Source organism: Ixodes scapularis, unplaced genomic scaffold (genome assembly GCF_016920785.2).
Source record: "Ixodes scapularis isolate PalLabHiFi unplaced genomic scaffold, ASM1692078v2 PGA_scaffold4__175_contigs__length_147842914, whole genome shotgun sequence".
Classification (NCBI taxonomy): Eukaryota; Metazoa; Arthropoda; class Arachnida; order Ixodida; family Ixodidae; genus Ixodes; species Ixodes scapularis.
In genome coordinates, this window is record NW_024609879.1 from 80,934,643 (window position 1) to 80,949,053 (window position 14,411).

At 47.2% G+C, this 14,411-nt stretch overlaps 1 pseudogene; it reads right to left on the reverse strand.

Annotated features, from left to right (window-relative positions):
* Nucleotides 1-310: 310 nt before the first annotated feature.
* LOC115323050 lies at nucleotides 311-2,541 on the reverse strand (annotated as a pseudogene).
* Between the last annotated feature and the right edge of the window lie 11,870 nt (nucleotides 2,542-14,411).

A 14,411-nucleotide genomic window follows, 5' to 3' on the forward strand; every position in this document is an offset into this window, starting at 1 on the left:
CTTTTAGCGGCAATATTAGGCTTTTGAAGCGTTTATGCATGCCTAAACAACAAGATTTTTTTAACTTAACCTTAAATCAAGCTTACAATTGCCTAACACCATCACTTACAAAAACCACTCCGAATGACGTCACAGCACAGGTTCCATTTGCGGCCACCATGTGGCCGCAGGTTGGGAAAAAAAGCGTTCTTTATTTTACGATTACGCAGCGAAATAGAGGTATTTCGGGGTATGGTGGCACTCTTTCTCTTACTTATGCCGAAGTAAACAATATAAAAAATACAAGCTGCACATTCGTTCAGTTTTAAAATCATTGCACCGCCCCTTTAACGATGGCAAGCGCGTCGCGAATCAGCTCGCAGCCTTGTGCAACCTCCTTCGGAACAAGATCTAAGGCGTGGTTGCTGCAATGAACGTACACAGCTTTTTGCTGCACTTCGGTCACTTTTTTCTGCACCCCGTTAAACCTTCCTGACATATTTGCAGCACCATCAAAGCACTGTCCACGAAGGTTCTGAAAGTCTAGACCCAACCGCATGATCATGTCTTTAATCACAGCGAAAATAGTTGCGGCTGTGGTATCACTCGGGTTGTACAAGCCAACAAAAATCTCTTTTACATGCAAAGTGTCTAGATCCACGCACCTGATGCACAGCGAGAACTGCTCAGAGGATGAAACGTCCGTCGTGCCGTCGGCAATGATGCTGAAGAAGGCTGAATGCTTTACGTCCTGTATGATGCCCCGCAGCAGCTCGTGAGACATGATTTCAATATGACTTCGTTTTGAACGTCAGCGCTCAGCCACTTGTCCAGCCTTTTCATCCACATCTCCAAGGCCGGGACGTCTTGAGATCTTTCGTCGAGTAGAAGCCGCAGGTTTCCATCTTCATACGAATGTCCGCGCAGGGCCTGACCCGAGCGTGCAAGGTATCTGATGGAACTGAAGACACCACGGAGTGCCGTTCGCGCCTCATTCTGCTCCTTCATGCTCTGCTCACTGAGAAGCTTGATCACTGGTGCTTTCTGCAGTCTCTGCAACAAGTTATCCACGGAACGGCTGTGGCATTCACTTTGTTCATGAGTTCTAAACTTCTCAGTGGCCTTCTTCCAGTTTCTGAAGCCGGATGAAATGAAAGTCACCTCAGCACCATGAACACTGTTTTCGCATTTCATAGTGCACCATACCACGCATTCATAGCACAGCACACCGTCACTATCGCAGTTATAGTGAAGCCATCTGAACTTCTCGAACCATTCAGGCAAACAGGCTCTCTCTTGAGCGTTTTTTAGGAAACCGATAGTCGCTGGCTGGATGAAACTTCGTTACGATGCTCGCAACAGAACCTATTCGAGACGATTGTGGGGCTTGGGATTCCTCCACTTCTGTCTGTGATCCCGGTGAATGTGCAGTACTCGTGTCCTTGTCACCCACACTGCACTCAGTGTCACATGGCACCGTTGTCGAAGAATTCCCAGTGTGTTTTCTTTTCTTCGCGGCATTATCCCGCAACCACTTGTCCAAGGACGTTCTTTTAAGAGGAGGGGGAATGCTTGCAAACCTTAGAGATTTCAAGAAACAATCGGGGAATGACTGTTGTTTTTGGACTTTTATATTTGTGCCCAGAGATGGCGCCACCGATCTGGCAGATAGTCAAAAGATCGGAATGATGATTGACTGACATGACAAAAGAGGGCGTTGCAGCCCGTCTTGTATTTATGCGTGGTTCGTATGCTTTAAAAAGTTCAGTTCTGTGACCGCGGCCGATGTGAAAGGACATCCTGGTGTTTGACTCCTTCGGAACCGAGGTGTTCCAGGATGCGGCGTAGTCATGTAGGTCTGCGGGTCGTATACTTGACCACCTTCGTCCAAGTCCTCGGCGGTACCCGCACGGCACGACGCCCCGGGGATTACTGCAGCCTCGAGCTGCGAAGTCATATGCGCTTCGAGCAGCGTAGGCGCGTATCGACTGCTTTATTCGGCTTCAGAAATGGAGAAGCTCCTGCTTATTTCTGGTTTTAAAATAACCGCAAATAATTGAGCCCTCGAATGGCTAATGCCATGATGATGAATATCATCATGCCACTCGTAATGCGAGAAATTCATGCCCGCGAAATATCTTAAATATCGCACTCTGAGAAATTTGCAAAATATCGAGCTCGCGAGCCGCCATTACTAAAAAATCTCTGGGGAAGCGGTCGCCCCCCCTGCCCCCCCAGTTCCGACGCCACTGTCTGGGTGGCCCGTGCCTGTTGTTCCTTACGTCTCAGTGAGTCTGCCTTGTAGTACAACAGCGCCATCATTCGGATGGCCTCGTCGTCGTACTTCTTGACCGTAGTGGTATCTGCGATGAGGTCTTGTTCCAATACATGATCTTCTAACTCCATGTTCAACTCTTCAAATGTCCGGTTATTGGCCTTCAGCCTCTCTAGCCGGGCAGTCAGCGATGTCAGGTCTATTGTCTCCATCCCCGCTGTCGCCTCCTGGATAATTATCATGTTTTGCGACCGCTTCACCCCACGTTTTGCCATGAGACGTTCCATATTTGAGGATCTCTCACACAGCTCTCGGAAACAGCGTTCCAGTCAGGTGTTCCACAAAGATGGAAAATCCGATCACCTTAATCGTTCTTGATCCCGGGTTTTCGGCATCCTAATGTTTGAGATTCGGAGAAGTCGTGTGGGCGTCGTATTTTAAATTAGGCAATTACCGCTAAAACAAAACACAAACTGTATGTACACTAATAAATCAATTGAATATACATCATTACAGAGAAGTGTCTCGATCGGCTTCTGTCTGTAGTTCTCCTCGTTCCACGCGTGTCGTTCCAATCTTCTGCTTTGTCGTCGGTTTTTCGTGAGCGTGAAATTCTTTCCAATCTGCAACACAGCGTAGATATAAAAATTTTGAGATCCTGCTTCCCGAAACCTATTTCGTGGTGAATGAGTGTTTTTTTTTTTCTAGTTATTTTACTGATGAAGTAACGACAAGTAGGCATGGTCGTGAAAAAAACTTAGCACTAAATAAGCTATAAAATTAAATTTGGTTTTCCGTAATTTGTTTTTATCTTCGGGGTTTTTGGTTTGCAAAATTTAATTTTTAGTGTAGCATTGATTTTATGTATATTATAGATATGTTTGTAAATTATTATCAATACTTTGAAGTAATTAATGTAATTTGCTTGAAGTAATTAGTGGTTTAAATAAAAAACTGTACTACTATAAATTCGTCAACTTTACCAACTTTACATATTCTCAGCATCCTTTTCTGGAGCGGAGCGAATATAGTGCATTTTGTCTATATATGTTGTTGCCAGAACAGAAGTATAAAAAATAATTTCGTGTTAAACAGTGCCTAATATTACATTTTCTGCAGGCAATTGTGCATCAAATTAAAGCAACCTTTTTCGACAAATCACTTCTTAGTTGAGTCCCATGAGTTGTCCAGGTAAACTGCTCATTAAATCAAACACCAGAGAACTTTCACTGTAGTAACTGGAATATAGGGAAATAACTGATTTTCATTTTGCCTTGCTTCTTCATGGGGTTAAATATAACACATCTTGTTAAAATTACATTAAGTTGAAGCTGACTTTTTTGAGAGATTTCCAAAGTTTGACTAGGTAATACTGTCACGGGTGGTGACGAATAAACAAGAAATAAACAGAAATAAATAAACGTTTAATGTGGCGAACTTGTGCCAAAAATAAAGAAGGAAACAGAAGAAAGCAGAGCGTCGCGGGCGTCGAAGTCGGCGTGTCAGCAGAGTCGAACGCTGGGGCGAAACTGACTCGACAAGGTCGCTGGCGGCCTCTTATCTAGAGTGCGTCGCTATCTCGAAGATTCGGCGAAAGCGGCTCGAGCGTCGCGTGATCGGGCGAGAATGAACACGCACTTTCTAGAAAACAAAAGCAGGAATAAATGATAGAAGTTACGAGCGGTACATGAATAAACGAGAACTTTCTGGAGGTCCGTGACCGAGCGTTGCTTTCTCAGCCCTGGGCGCGGCAATACTTTGCCTGTATCTGTAGTGTTGTTTTGCGCTTTTAAAGAAAATAATTCTCTCATCAGCGTACACAACCGTATAAATAAATGGTGGGATATTTTTAGGTTACATATATCTGAGTGTGTGTGTGTGTGCGCGCGTGCGTGCGTGCGTGCGTGCGTGTGTGTGTGTGCGTGTGTGTGTGTGTGTGTGTGTGTGTGTGTGTGCGTGTGCGTGTGCGTGTGCGTGTGCGTGTGCGTGTGCGTGTGCGTGTGCGTGTGCGTGCGCGTGCGCGTGCGCATGCGTGTGTGTGTGTGTGTGTGTGTGTGTATTGCCGCAGCAATATTTTTGTTGCTCATCGTGCCGGCGTACTGTCACCCTCATTTCGGTTCTTCGTAATACTTGCGGCTTGCATCTCGCATATCACCTCGGGGGCTCTCGCTTTACCGCTCTTCTCAAAAGGAGCCAGCAGGACGGCCCGCCGATTATGTAAATACATTCACGAATGACGGATAATAAGGTAGAAGAAAACAAAGTAAACTAAAGGTTTAACGGGATCGAGCTTCTGCCAGAAACAAAAAAATAACACACGTCAAGAAAGTAAAACGCCTAAATAACTGAAAACTGCCGTTATTCATTGTTGTTAAAATGCTCGAGACACATGCCGCGCGCCCCTTCTGGTAAGAACATTGCGTCTGAAATCTAGCTCTGTGCTGCGCTGTGCCGCCATGATCGCCATAAAGGCTGCAAGTTGCACGTGCCTCATGCAGATGCGCACCTTGTGTACTTTTAAAACACGACGCTTTATGTACTATGTTTGCAATCTTTAATATTCGACCTAAGATGACCAGGAAAGAGCTAGGGCGAGACTGAGAGGGCATCATTCTGGCCTCCTTATCTTTTACGCTCGGCATAACAGTATGCGCGAATCTTCTAGATGAACGGATAAGCTACCTTCGCGATCATTCACGTGGCATTGCTGCCCCCTTTAAAAACGCATCGTCCAGATGTAACACAAAATTTAACATGATAATGTTCAGCTATAAAAGTCCCCTGGAACACAAAACGTCCACAGTCCTACAGGACGTAAAACGGCTTGAGTCGAAAGACGTAAACCACCTCGGGTCGTGGTCGGCATCGTGATGATGTGTGCAGTCCGTCGGGCTCCACTTCGTAGTTGAGCTCCCGAAGGCAACAAAGTACCTTGTACGGTCCGAATATCGTTTCCGTAGTTTTTCGCTGAGGCCACGGAAATGAATGGGTTTCCACGCCAACACCCTGTCTCAGAGCTGGAAGTGAACAACCTCGAGGTTCGAAGGTTGTAGCGGCGAGCGTCGAAACGCTGCTAGTCTTGAATCCGAAGTCGGGTGGGCTTGGGGACTTCTTCGGCCAGTTGATCAACCGCATGAGCGTCGTCGCTTCAATCGTCTGTTGGCGCGATGGGCAGCATCGCGTCCTGCGTAGTCGTTTTTTTTTTACCATGCACCAGCTAGAAAGGCGTAAATTCAGTCGTCTCTCGAACTGCCGTGTTGTGAGCAAACGTCATGTACAGTCAAACCTCGTGCCAAGTTTTGTGCTACAGCTCGTCGTACATGGCGATAATGTGGGCGATGGTCTTGTTTAGGCGTTACGTCAGTACGTTTTTCTGCCGATAGTACGCAGTCGTTCGACGATGACTGGAGTGGCTGATCGGGAGGGTCTCTTTAGTTAGCACTGCCAAACACAACACTCCTTGGTTTGATATCAGTGTTGCGGTGAACTGTGCCGGAGAACGATGAATTGGACAATGAACTTGGCGAATTCCCCTACAGTGCCCGATGGAAGGGCTTCGGTCTCGGCATATCTCATGCATGCGGCATGTATGAGGCAGCGGATTAAGCGCCGTTGCCGACGGGTTATCAGGCTTTGTGATTATTATATTTTTGTTACCCGTGGTGTACGCTGATTGGTGCGTCGAAAAAGGCGAGATGACGACGGAAGGAAGAATGGACGTGACGGGCAGTTTTGGGCTGGAGCTGGTTCAAGCAAGACTTGGAACCCGAATAAAGCGCATCCCCCCTAATTTTGACTCCCAACCTTCCCGGGTCTCACGGCACCCAAACCACAAGCCGTGACTGGCGCAGTCGACAGCGGGAGCTCAGCTACGGAACCTTGGGGTGAGTGGCCAGCACCAACACCATACGGACGTCGCCAAGTTCAAGCAAGCCAGGCTTTTTTCTGGTCATAAGCAACGGAGCGGTCGGTCCGGAATACCGCACGGACGTTGCCCTTTCAAGCAATCCACGCTTTTCGTCTACCATATGCGACGAAGCGGTGAGTCCGGAGCATAGCACGGATGTTGCTGACATCACGCAAACTCGGCTTTTCGGCGGCCATGCAACCGGGCGCCAGAGGAGGGCTTGGCGTGACCAGTGAGACGAACGCTGCATGACGCAGCCTCAGCGCAAGAACGAGCGGCGGAAAACAAGACTTCCATTCTTCGTCAAAGACAGGAACTACTGTCTGCAAGCGGTAGAATCTGGACGCCCCCTGAGACATCCCTGCTAGGCATTTCTGCTGCCAGTGCCTCTGACTGCCTATCGTCAATGAAGAGCTAGTCAGCCTAAATTGGTGGGCGCATATGCTTGTCTATTTGGGTTGAATGATCACTCGAGCATTGGTGAAGAAGTAGGAGTCGTGCAAAGGGAAAGGTAAAATGCCTGATAAACTTAAGAAGCCTGACGACACTTCAGAATATGAGGGAGAAACTGATTCTGAAGTGATGAATACTTGGTTGGAACTTGAAAAATTTAAGCTCGAACAATATGGGCACAAATTGAGCTCCAAAAAATGCAGAGGGAGAATGGTGGTGGTGCCAATTGGGGGCTGGCATTACAACTGCACTCTCGAGTAATGTACTCAGCCGGATGCCCGGGGTCAAGACCTTAGTGCCTGGCTGGTTCGAGGCGGTAGAGGTCATATTTCGTTCCTTTCAGGTTCCTGATAAAATAAAAAAACGGTTCTCATTATGCCGTTTATAGCTGAGAGGGTCAGATCAATGGTCATGCGCAGTGGCATGAAGGAACTGCCATCTTACGCTAAGCTAAAAGAACGAATTCTACGTAAGCTAAGACTATCTCCAAAAAAATATAAGCGACTGTTCAATACGGCAGGCGAATTTCGGGAAGAGTTGTGGAGCCAGTTCGCCGGCCAACTTAATAGCAACTTCAGATATTGTGTGAACAGTAGAAGCGTGGATGCTTACGATGACTTGTTGCCACTAGTCGTCGCGGATAGGTTGAAGAAGTCCCTCTCTAATGAAATAAAAACATATGGTGCCTTGAATGAAACAGGATAGTGGCTGCGTCCTGAGGCGATAGCTAGGCTAGCTGGATGCCATCAAGACAGTAATGAACAGAGTGATCCAAAGCCCTAACACAAGAGAGACGCTGCCGGTGACTCTGGTAAGAGCGAGGCTGTGACGCCACGGAAAGGGAGAGGGCGTACTGAGCTTAGTAATCTCGGCGACACTCGACGCTCTTTCGCGTGTGGGCAAGAAATTGCCCTGAGACCAATCCAAAGCTAACGGCACCAGTAAAAAGGCATTTAGACTGCGAACACGTCCAGCAAACATTCAATGTGCATGATAAACTAGTATCGCTGGCTGTACAACACAAAGCGCTTGACGGACAACGATTTGTGCAACTCCGCTCAGGAGGCAAGTACTTCAATGCCAGGATTAATTCGTGGGCAGACATTACAGTGCTTCGAAGGTCTATGGCCACCATTTTGGATGAAAATCAAAAGGGAAAGGTTCGGTTGGACGGCGCTTTCGGTCACTAGGTGGAGGCGGATCTCACGTATGTCTTGGTTCGACTTGGTAGAAGTACGGTTGATACAAGGCCGGGTACTTTACTGCTCTGCGCTCTAACCGAGCAGCTCGCCGGAGAAATTCACGCACTACTCACACCGGAGGATTTAAAAGTTTTAAGAGGAGTAGAACAGGAAATGCCCGTGGCAGACCATGTAGATATTCTTTGTGAAGCTGCAGTATTGAAGGAAGGGCCTGTGATGGAGGCATGTGTGGTGACCACACCGTACGAGGGAGAGAACGGGATTGTCACCGTCCGAGGGAGAAAACGGGATTGTAGAGTCTGAGGACGAGCGAAGTGACATACACGAAATAGAATCTGAAAGTTGCCTTCAGTTTCGAACAGAGCAAAAGAACGACGAGTCGCTGAATCCACTGTGGCTACAGGCAAAAAAGGAACGAAAGTGATTGATGGAATGCTGTTCCACAAAGAAAATATAAATGGCAGAATTGTGAAGCAGTTAGTTTTACCGGAAAATAGGCGTAAGACAGTGTTGGAGGTAGCCCATCACAAACCTGTTCACGGGCATTTCGCTTGAAGGAAAACGCAGCAGTAAATTAAGAATTCGTTTCATAGGCCGAACACCCAGGCGTAGATTAGTAAATACTGCAAAGAGCCTCATTACTGCCAGGTGAACGCGAGACCTAGGACCACAAACCGGGTGCTTATTATCCCGCTGGTAAGACCAGATGTTCCACTCCAGACCGTTGTAATGGATTGTATTGGACCGTTAGATCCGGCGTCGTAGGTGTTACAAAGATGCCTTGTGTCTGGTCGATATGTGTACGATATGGCCGGAGGTGGTTTGTATCAGATCGCTAACGGCAAAGGCAGTGTGTGACGCGCTGGTTGAAATATTCGCGCGATTGGAATGCCCAGTCAAATTTTTCTTCTGGTAGGGAAACCCCGCCTCGGAGGTAACGCTGCAAGTGTAAAGATAAACATAAATAAACAGGTGCTCAAGCAAGTTTTAGTACAGGTGTAGTGCCTGGACGTATTCCCCACTGGTGCAATTGCCATCCTGTTCCTCCCATGTATTAAGAATTGTCCCAAGAAAGCAACAATGATGTTACAAAACTGAAAGTGGCATGCTGTTGAAAGCCTGCAGTTGGTCTTCAAACCTCTAGTGTATAAGAAAAGCAGGCACAAGTGCCGCTGTCATCGTGACGTCCCAACTTGTTACTGTGAAGTAACTGTGGACTGTTGAGGCACCGAAAAGAATGGTGCGGCAAACATACCGGACGGCTAACCCCGCCTAAAACCCCTTGACGAGTTTGTGCTAGTTTAGTAAGTGGCATCAAAGCGCCTGAGCAGGAGGCCCGTGCAGGACTTGGAAGCAAATGGCAGTGTAGCCCTGAAATGAGAGGCACTTGGAAGTGAGTGGCAGCACGGCACTCACTCGTGGCACGTGTCTCTCGCTTTCAGACAATTAAAACTGGACCGCGTGTTAGCGATTTAGTGAGCAACGAGACGAGCATCGGCAACAGCGACGGAGATTTCTCATTGTCGCTTGTAACGCTGCTCGGTTCTTGAATTATTAGAAAACGTCGATTAACGCATTGGTCGCTTGCTCCTGTCGCTTTCATGTGGTATGCCTCGTCGTGCTGCTGAGCGATAGCAAAAAAGGGTCGCCATCGCTTGTCTCGTCGCTCCCTTCGTGGCTGTCAGCGCTTGCAAAAATGTGAAGTGTGAAATTTATGTAGGGCTTTGTCCATGCCGGCTCTCAGTCTGCTGGCAGAACTTTGGGTTTCATTGAAGTACGACCACATGGTTTCTCACTTTGCTTATGTACTGAGGAGGAAAGCTGACGAGGAAGTAGTTGAAAAATCAGTTCATGATCTCTTCAAGAAAGTTATTGGAAACACCTCGTTTGTTGTTGTTTTTCTGGCTGTCTACAGTGCCGTCCGACGGCACTCCACCCGCGCCTTAAAGTGCCGTCCGAAAGCAAGTCGAACAGCACACGTATCCCTGGGGAGCTCGTTAACCAACCCCCCGCATACATTCATGCCACCTCGCGGCAACAGTATGCGGCTGCTAATTACAAAACTATTAACCTACTTGGCCCCGTGGCACATGACGCCTCGCAGCGTCCAGCCCCTCTGTCCCATACCAAGCACCATTGTCCCCCATGTACCTCCGGAAAGGGGCGCCCATACCATTTTGTTAAGCAAAGTTTCCTCGACAACATCCTTTTTTGCTTTTTCCCCAGTGTTAATGGTAAAAAATAAATGACGTAAATATCGCCAAATGCATCGACGAAACACAATGTGCGAGAAAAAGATTTAAAAAAGTAAGCCCACACTGCGGATCAAACCCGGGTCCGCTGCCTATGAGGCGAGCTACGCTACAATTTCCAATAAGCTACGCTACAACCTCGAAAAACTCGTTTTGACAATTCGCTTTACATACGACATTCGGACGGCCCTTGAAGACGCGAGTGCAGTGCCATTGCATGGCACGTAAACGTTCTGCAAGAGTGCCGTCGGACGGTACTCGACACTACATTATATATATATATTTTTTTTTTCTTTTGTAACTACTCATTGCGCGTTTTTTCCCACAACCTTCAAAATAAACTACAGCCAGAGGGCTAGCAAATAAGTGCAACATATGCAGCAATTTGTATAAAAAGTTCGTGCCCTAGTCAAAAAAGAACTCTTCACAAGCAACATCATCAATGCAGAGAATCGAACCTGAATTCGAACACCCGCAGTGAAAGCAAACGGGGTGCAAATACCAGAGCCAGCGCGTAATGGGTACCTTTAGCAGTCAAGGGTTCCGCGAAACACACCGCCTAGTTAGGTGGTACCAAGGCGCCACCCGATTTGTAGAACCCTTCTTGTCCACCGATCCACGAGATAAAGCTTCCGATACACTTACGAAGTCGCGTCCCCCCCTCCGGCTTCGGTGGGACCTTCGCCTCTGTGTGCGTTCCCGCAATCTGACTGCTCGCTCAGTGACAGGTCGGTTGCGGGACTTCCTTGGGAAAAGCTCGAAGGTCATCCCATGCGCAAAGCACGTGTGCGAAAAGGAGCCCCACATGTTCCCCTTCACGCTTCCTGCACACACACACGAGAACACTTCGCAAACGCTTCGAAGAGAAAGCACTGAAAAAGTCAAGCGAATAGGCGAGTACTCACCAAGTAGACTCAAACCCACAGCTGGTTCCATGGGCACGCCGGCACCTGGTACACTTTTTGTTTTTTGGAGAATGTTCTTCGATGTTTTCTTGAAAGCCTAAAGGCTTGAAACTACTGAAACCGCCCGAAAGTTTGCTGCTCGCTTTGTTTTTGATTTTGGTTACGCTGGCGATAGCGATGCGGCGACGTTCACTGGTTACGACGAAACTCATTTGACGCAACGTGAATGTTTCTGTTTTAGTCGACATACATTAGAACTTTTAAACGTAAAAAAATTTGTTTTAACATTTGTCTAATTCTTTGTAATGACGCATAGAGTTATGTAATGAAGTATGTTGGTTGTGTACTAAACTGAACCTTGGCCTGTCTCAGCTTCGTTGCGTATTAAACTCAAAGTTACTAAAACACTCAATGTCGTCCGCGTGTATTACAAAAAAAAACAAGCTTCAATGCAAGTGTTCCCAGTCGTTTGGAGTTTCGTCAATTAAATATGCTGTACCGTTGCTTCCGACCAAACTAGAGAATCTGGAATTCTCAAGTCGGAGAAAAAACGAACTGGCACCCGGTGGCTTTTAGGCCGTGGAGACTCCAAGAAAAATTTTCGATTAGTTGTGTCTAAGTAGTAATTTCCTTGAGTAGCCACCTACAGTACACTAAGCCGGATAAATTCAAAATTAAATTCCCGTCACATAATATGACTCTTGCTACAAAACTGGGCACACGTCGACAAAAGTTTTGTCCACCTCTATTGCCGCAAAACAAGGTTCAATGAAAGCGTCCCTAGTCGTTCGGAGCACCGCCAATTAAACACGCCGGGCCGCTCGTCTGGCTGCTTCAGCGAAAACTAGAAAATCTGGACTCCACACCTTTGAACGAGAACGAACTGGCGCCTGCTGGCTTTTGGGCCGCGGAAACTGCAAGAGAGTTTTGCGATTAGTTGTGCCCAAGTGTGACGGTAAGAAGTATAAACTCGGGATTCCGACACGGTAGATGTGAGGAAAAATATATTATTGGCAAAGAATCGGAATAATGACGTTACTGTGACATCGAAAATATATTAGAAAGTCGAGTCTGGAGCGTTCTGCTCACTCGCCGCCGCAGTTCTGGTGTTGTTGGAACCTCGGATGTCCTAGGCGTTTTCCGCACGACGAGAGCTTGATTTTTGGTACCGGTGGTGGTTCCCCGGCAAGCCCCGTAGGTGCCCCCACGGGCCTCAGACGTCCGTCCGGGACATTACTTGGCTGCTGGGGCCCACGACGTTGAGCTGCGTTTGTTCCTTCAGTGTCCAACCCCAACACCGCATTGTACGAGCTTGCTTGTCCCGTCACATCTGTGATGTTGTCTTCCTTTTCTTCTATGTCCCGTTCACATCATCGCACCCAGTAGCAATTTCTTTTGAGTAGCCCCCTGCAGCACACGAAGTCAGATCAATTTGAGATTACATGTGCGGGACATAGATGCCTCTTGAGACAGAACTTGACTCACGTCGACAAACATGTCGTCCGCGTGTATTACAGCAGAATCAGCTTCAATACAGGTGCCCCTAGTCGTTCTCAGCCCCGTCAAATAAATATGAAGTACACCTTGTCTGTCTTCAGCATTTCTGCTTCGGCCCAAAAAGAGAATATGGAATCCTCACCTTTGAAAAAGAACAACCTGCCACGTGGTGCATTGTGGGCCATGAAAACTGCAAAAGTAGTTTTCGAATAGTTGCATCGAAGTAGCTATGTCCTTGAGTAGCCGCCTACAGCACACTAAGCCACATAGAATCAAAACTGCACGTTGGAACATGAATGCCTGTTGCGACGAAACTCTGCACACATCATCAAATATGTTGTCCGCGACTATTACAGCAAAAAACAAAAAACTTGTATGCAAGATCCCACAGTTCTGAGCTACTTTAATTAAATATGCTGTACCGCTGCTATGGATCAAACTAGAGAATCTGGAATCCTAACATTTGAACAAAAACGAACTGGAAGCTTCTGGCTTATGGGACATGGAAACTGGATGCAAGGCTTGTGATTAGGTGCGTACAAGCGGAAATTTGTTTTAGTAGCCACCTACAGCACACTAAACTAGACAGATTCAAAATTACATGTGCAAGACACAGATGCGTCTTGCGTCAGAACTGGGCACATATCAACAAACATGTTGTCTGCGTCCATCACTGCAAAATAAGCTTCGATGCCGGTGCCCCCCGTTGTTCTCAGCTGCGTGAATCAAATATGCCGTGCCGTTGCTTCTTAGCAAACTTGTGAATATGAAATCCTTACCTTTGAACAATAACTAACTGGCACCTGCTGGCTTGTGGGCAGCGGAAACTGCAAGGTAGTTTTGCGATTAGTTGTGTCCAAGTAGCAATTTCGTTTGTGTAGCCACCTGCAGCACACTAAGCCCCATATATTTAAAACTACATATTCAGTACATAGATGCGTACTGCGAGGGAACTGGGCACATGTCGACAAAAATGTCATCCGCATGTATTGCAGCAAAATAAGATTCAATGCAAGTGCCCCAGTCTTGTGCACTTGCAATTCAATAAGATGTACCGTTCGTCTGGTTTCAGCCTTTCTACTGCAATCCAAACTAGAGAATCTGGAATCTTCGCCTTTGAAAAGAACAAACTGACACCTGCTGGCTTGTGGGCAGTGGAAACTGCAAGAGAGATTTGCGATTACTTGCGTCCAAGTAACAATTGTTTTGAGTAGCCGCATACACCACACTCAAAATTTTAAGCACGGGACCTCGATGCCTCGCTTCACAGAACCCCATTCATCCTTGTGTTTTGTTAACTCTGCTCACTTTTGCCGCTTGCCTTTAATTTCTGTGCTACTTCTTTAATTTCGATTTCCTGGTTCCCAAAGGCCATGGCATGGCTCCCGCAAGGCACGGATCTGTTAGCTCCGCGACCGGCGCCATTGTGGCAACAAAGCCACGAAATCTTGGCGCTTGGTGTGTTCTTTTAATAATTTGAGCGCGGCTCAAAACCGGAGGACGGGTGTCTGGTATGCCCCTTCCTTAATTGTGGATCGTTCCCAAAACAGGGATACGCGCTTCTGCGATCTTGGCGCATGCTCGGTATTTTAAATAGTTAAAATTGAACTGTGCAGGAATCTTGAAATATTACAAACAGGATGTGCATGCCGAAAGCATAGCAAATGAAACACACAATATCTATCTATTTACGGTTCTTGCCCACAACAAGCTGGCGTATCTGTAGCCTCCCTTGCTTAAGCCGCTCCTCCCTACACTCTAAAAAAAAGGTGTCGCTATGACTCTCTTTGGGGGGTATTGGCGCGCCGCAGGATTGACTCCACCACGACTCCAGTTTGTAGAGTCCCTCGACCCTTTTTTAAAGACAGTCGCCACGACATCCTGTGGGGGGTCTTTGCGCGCTACAGATTTGACTCCTCCGCGACTCCAGTTTATAGAGTG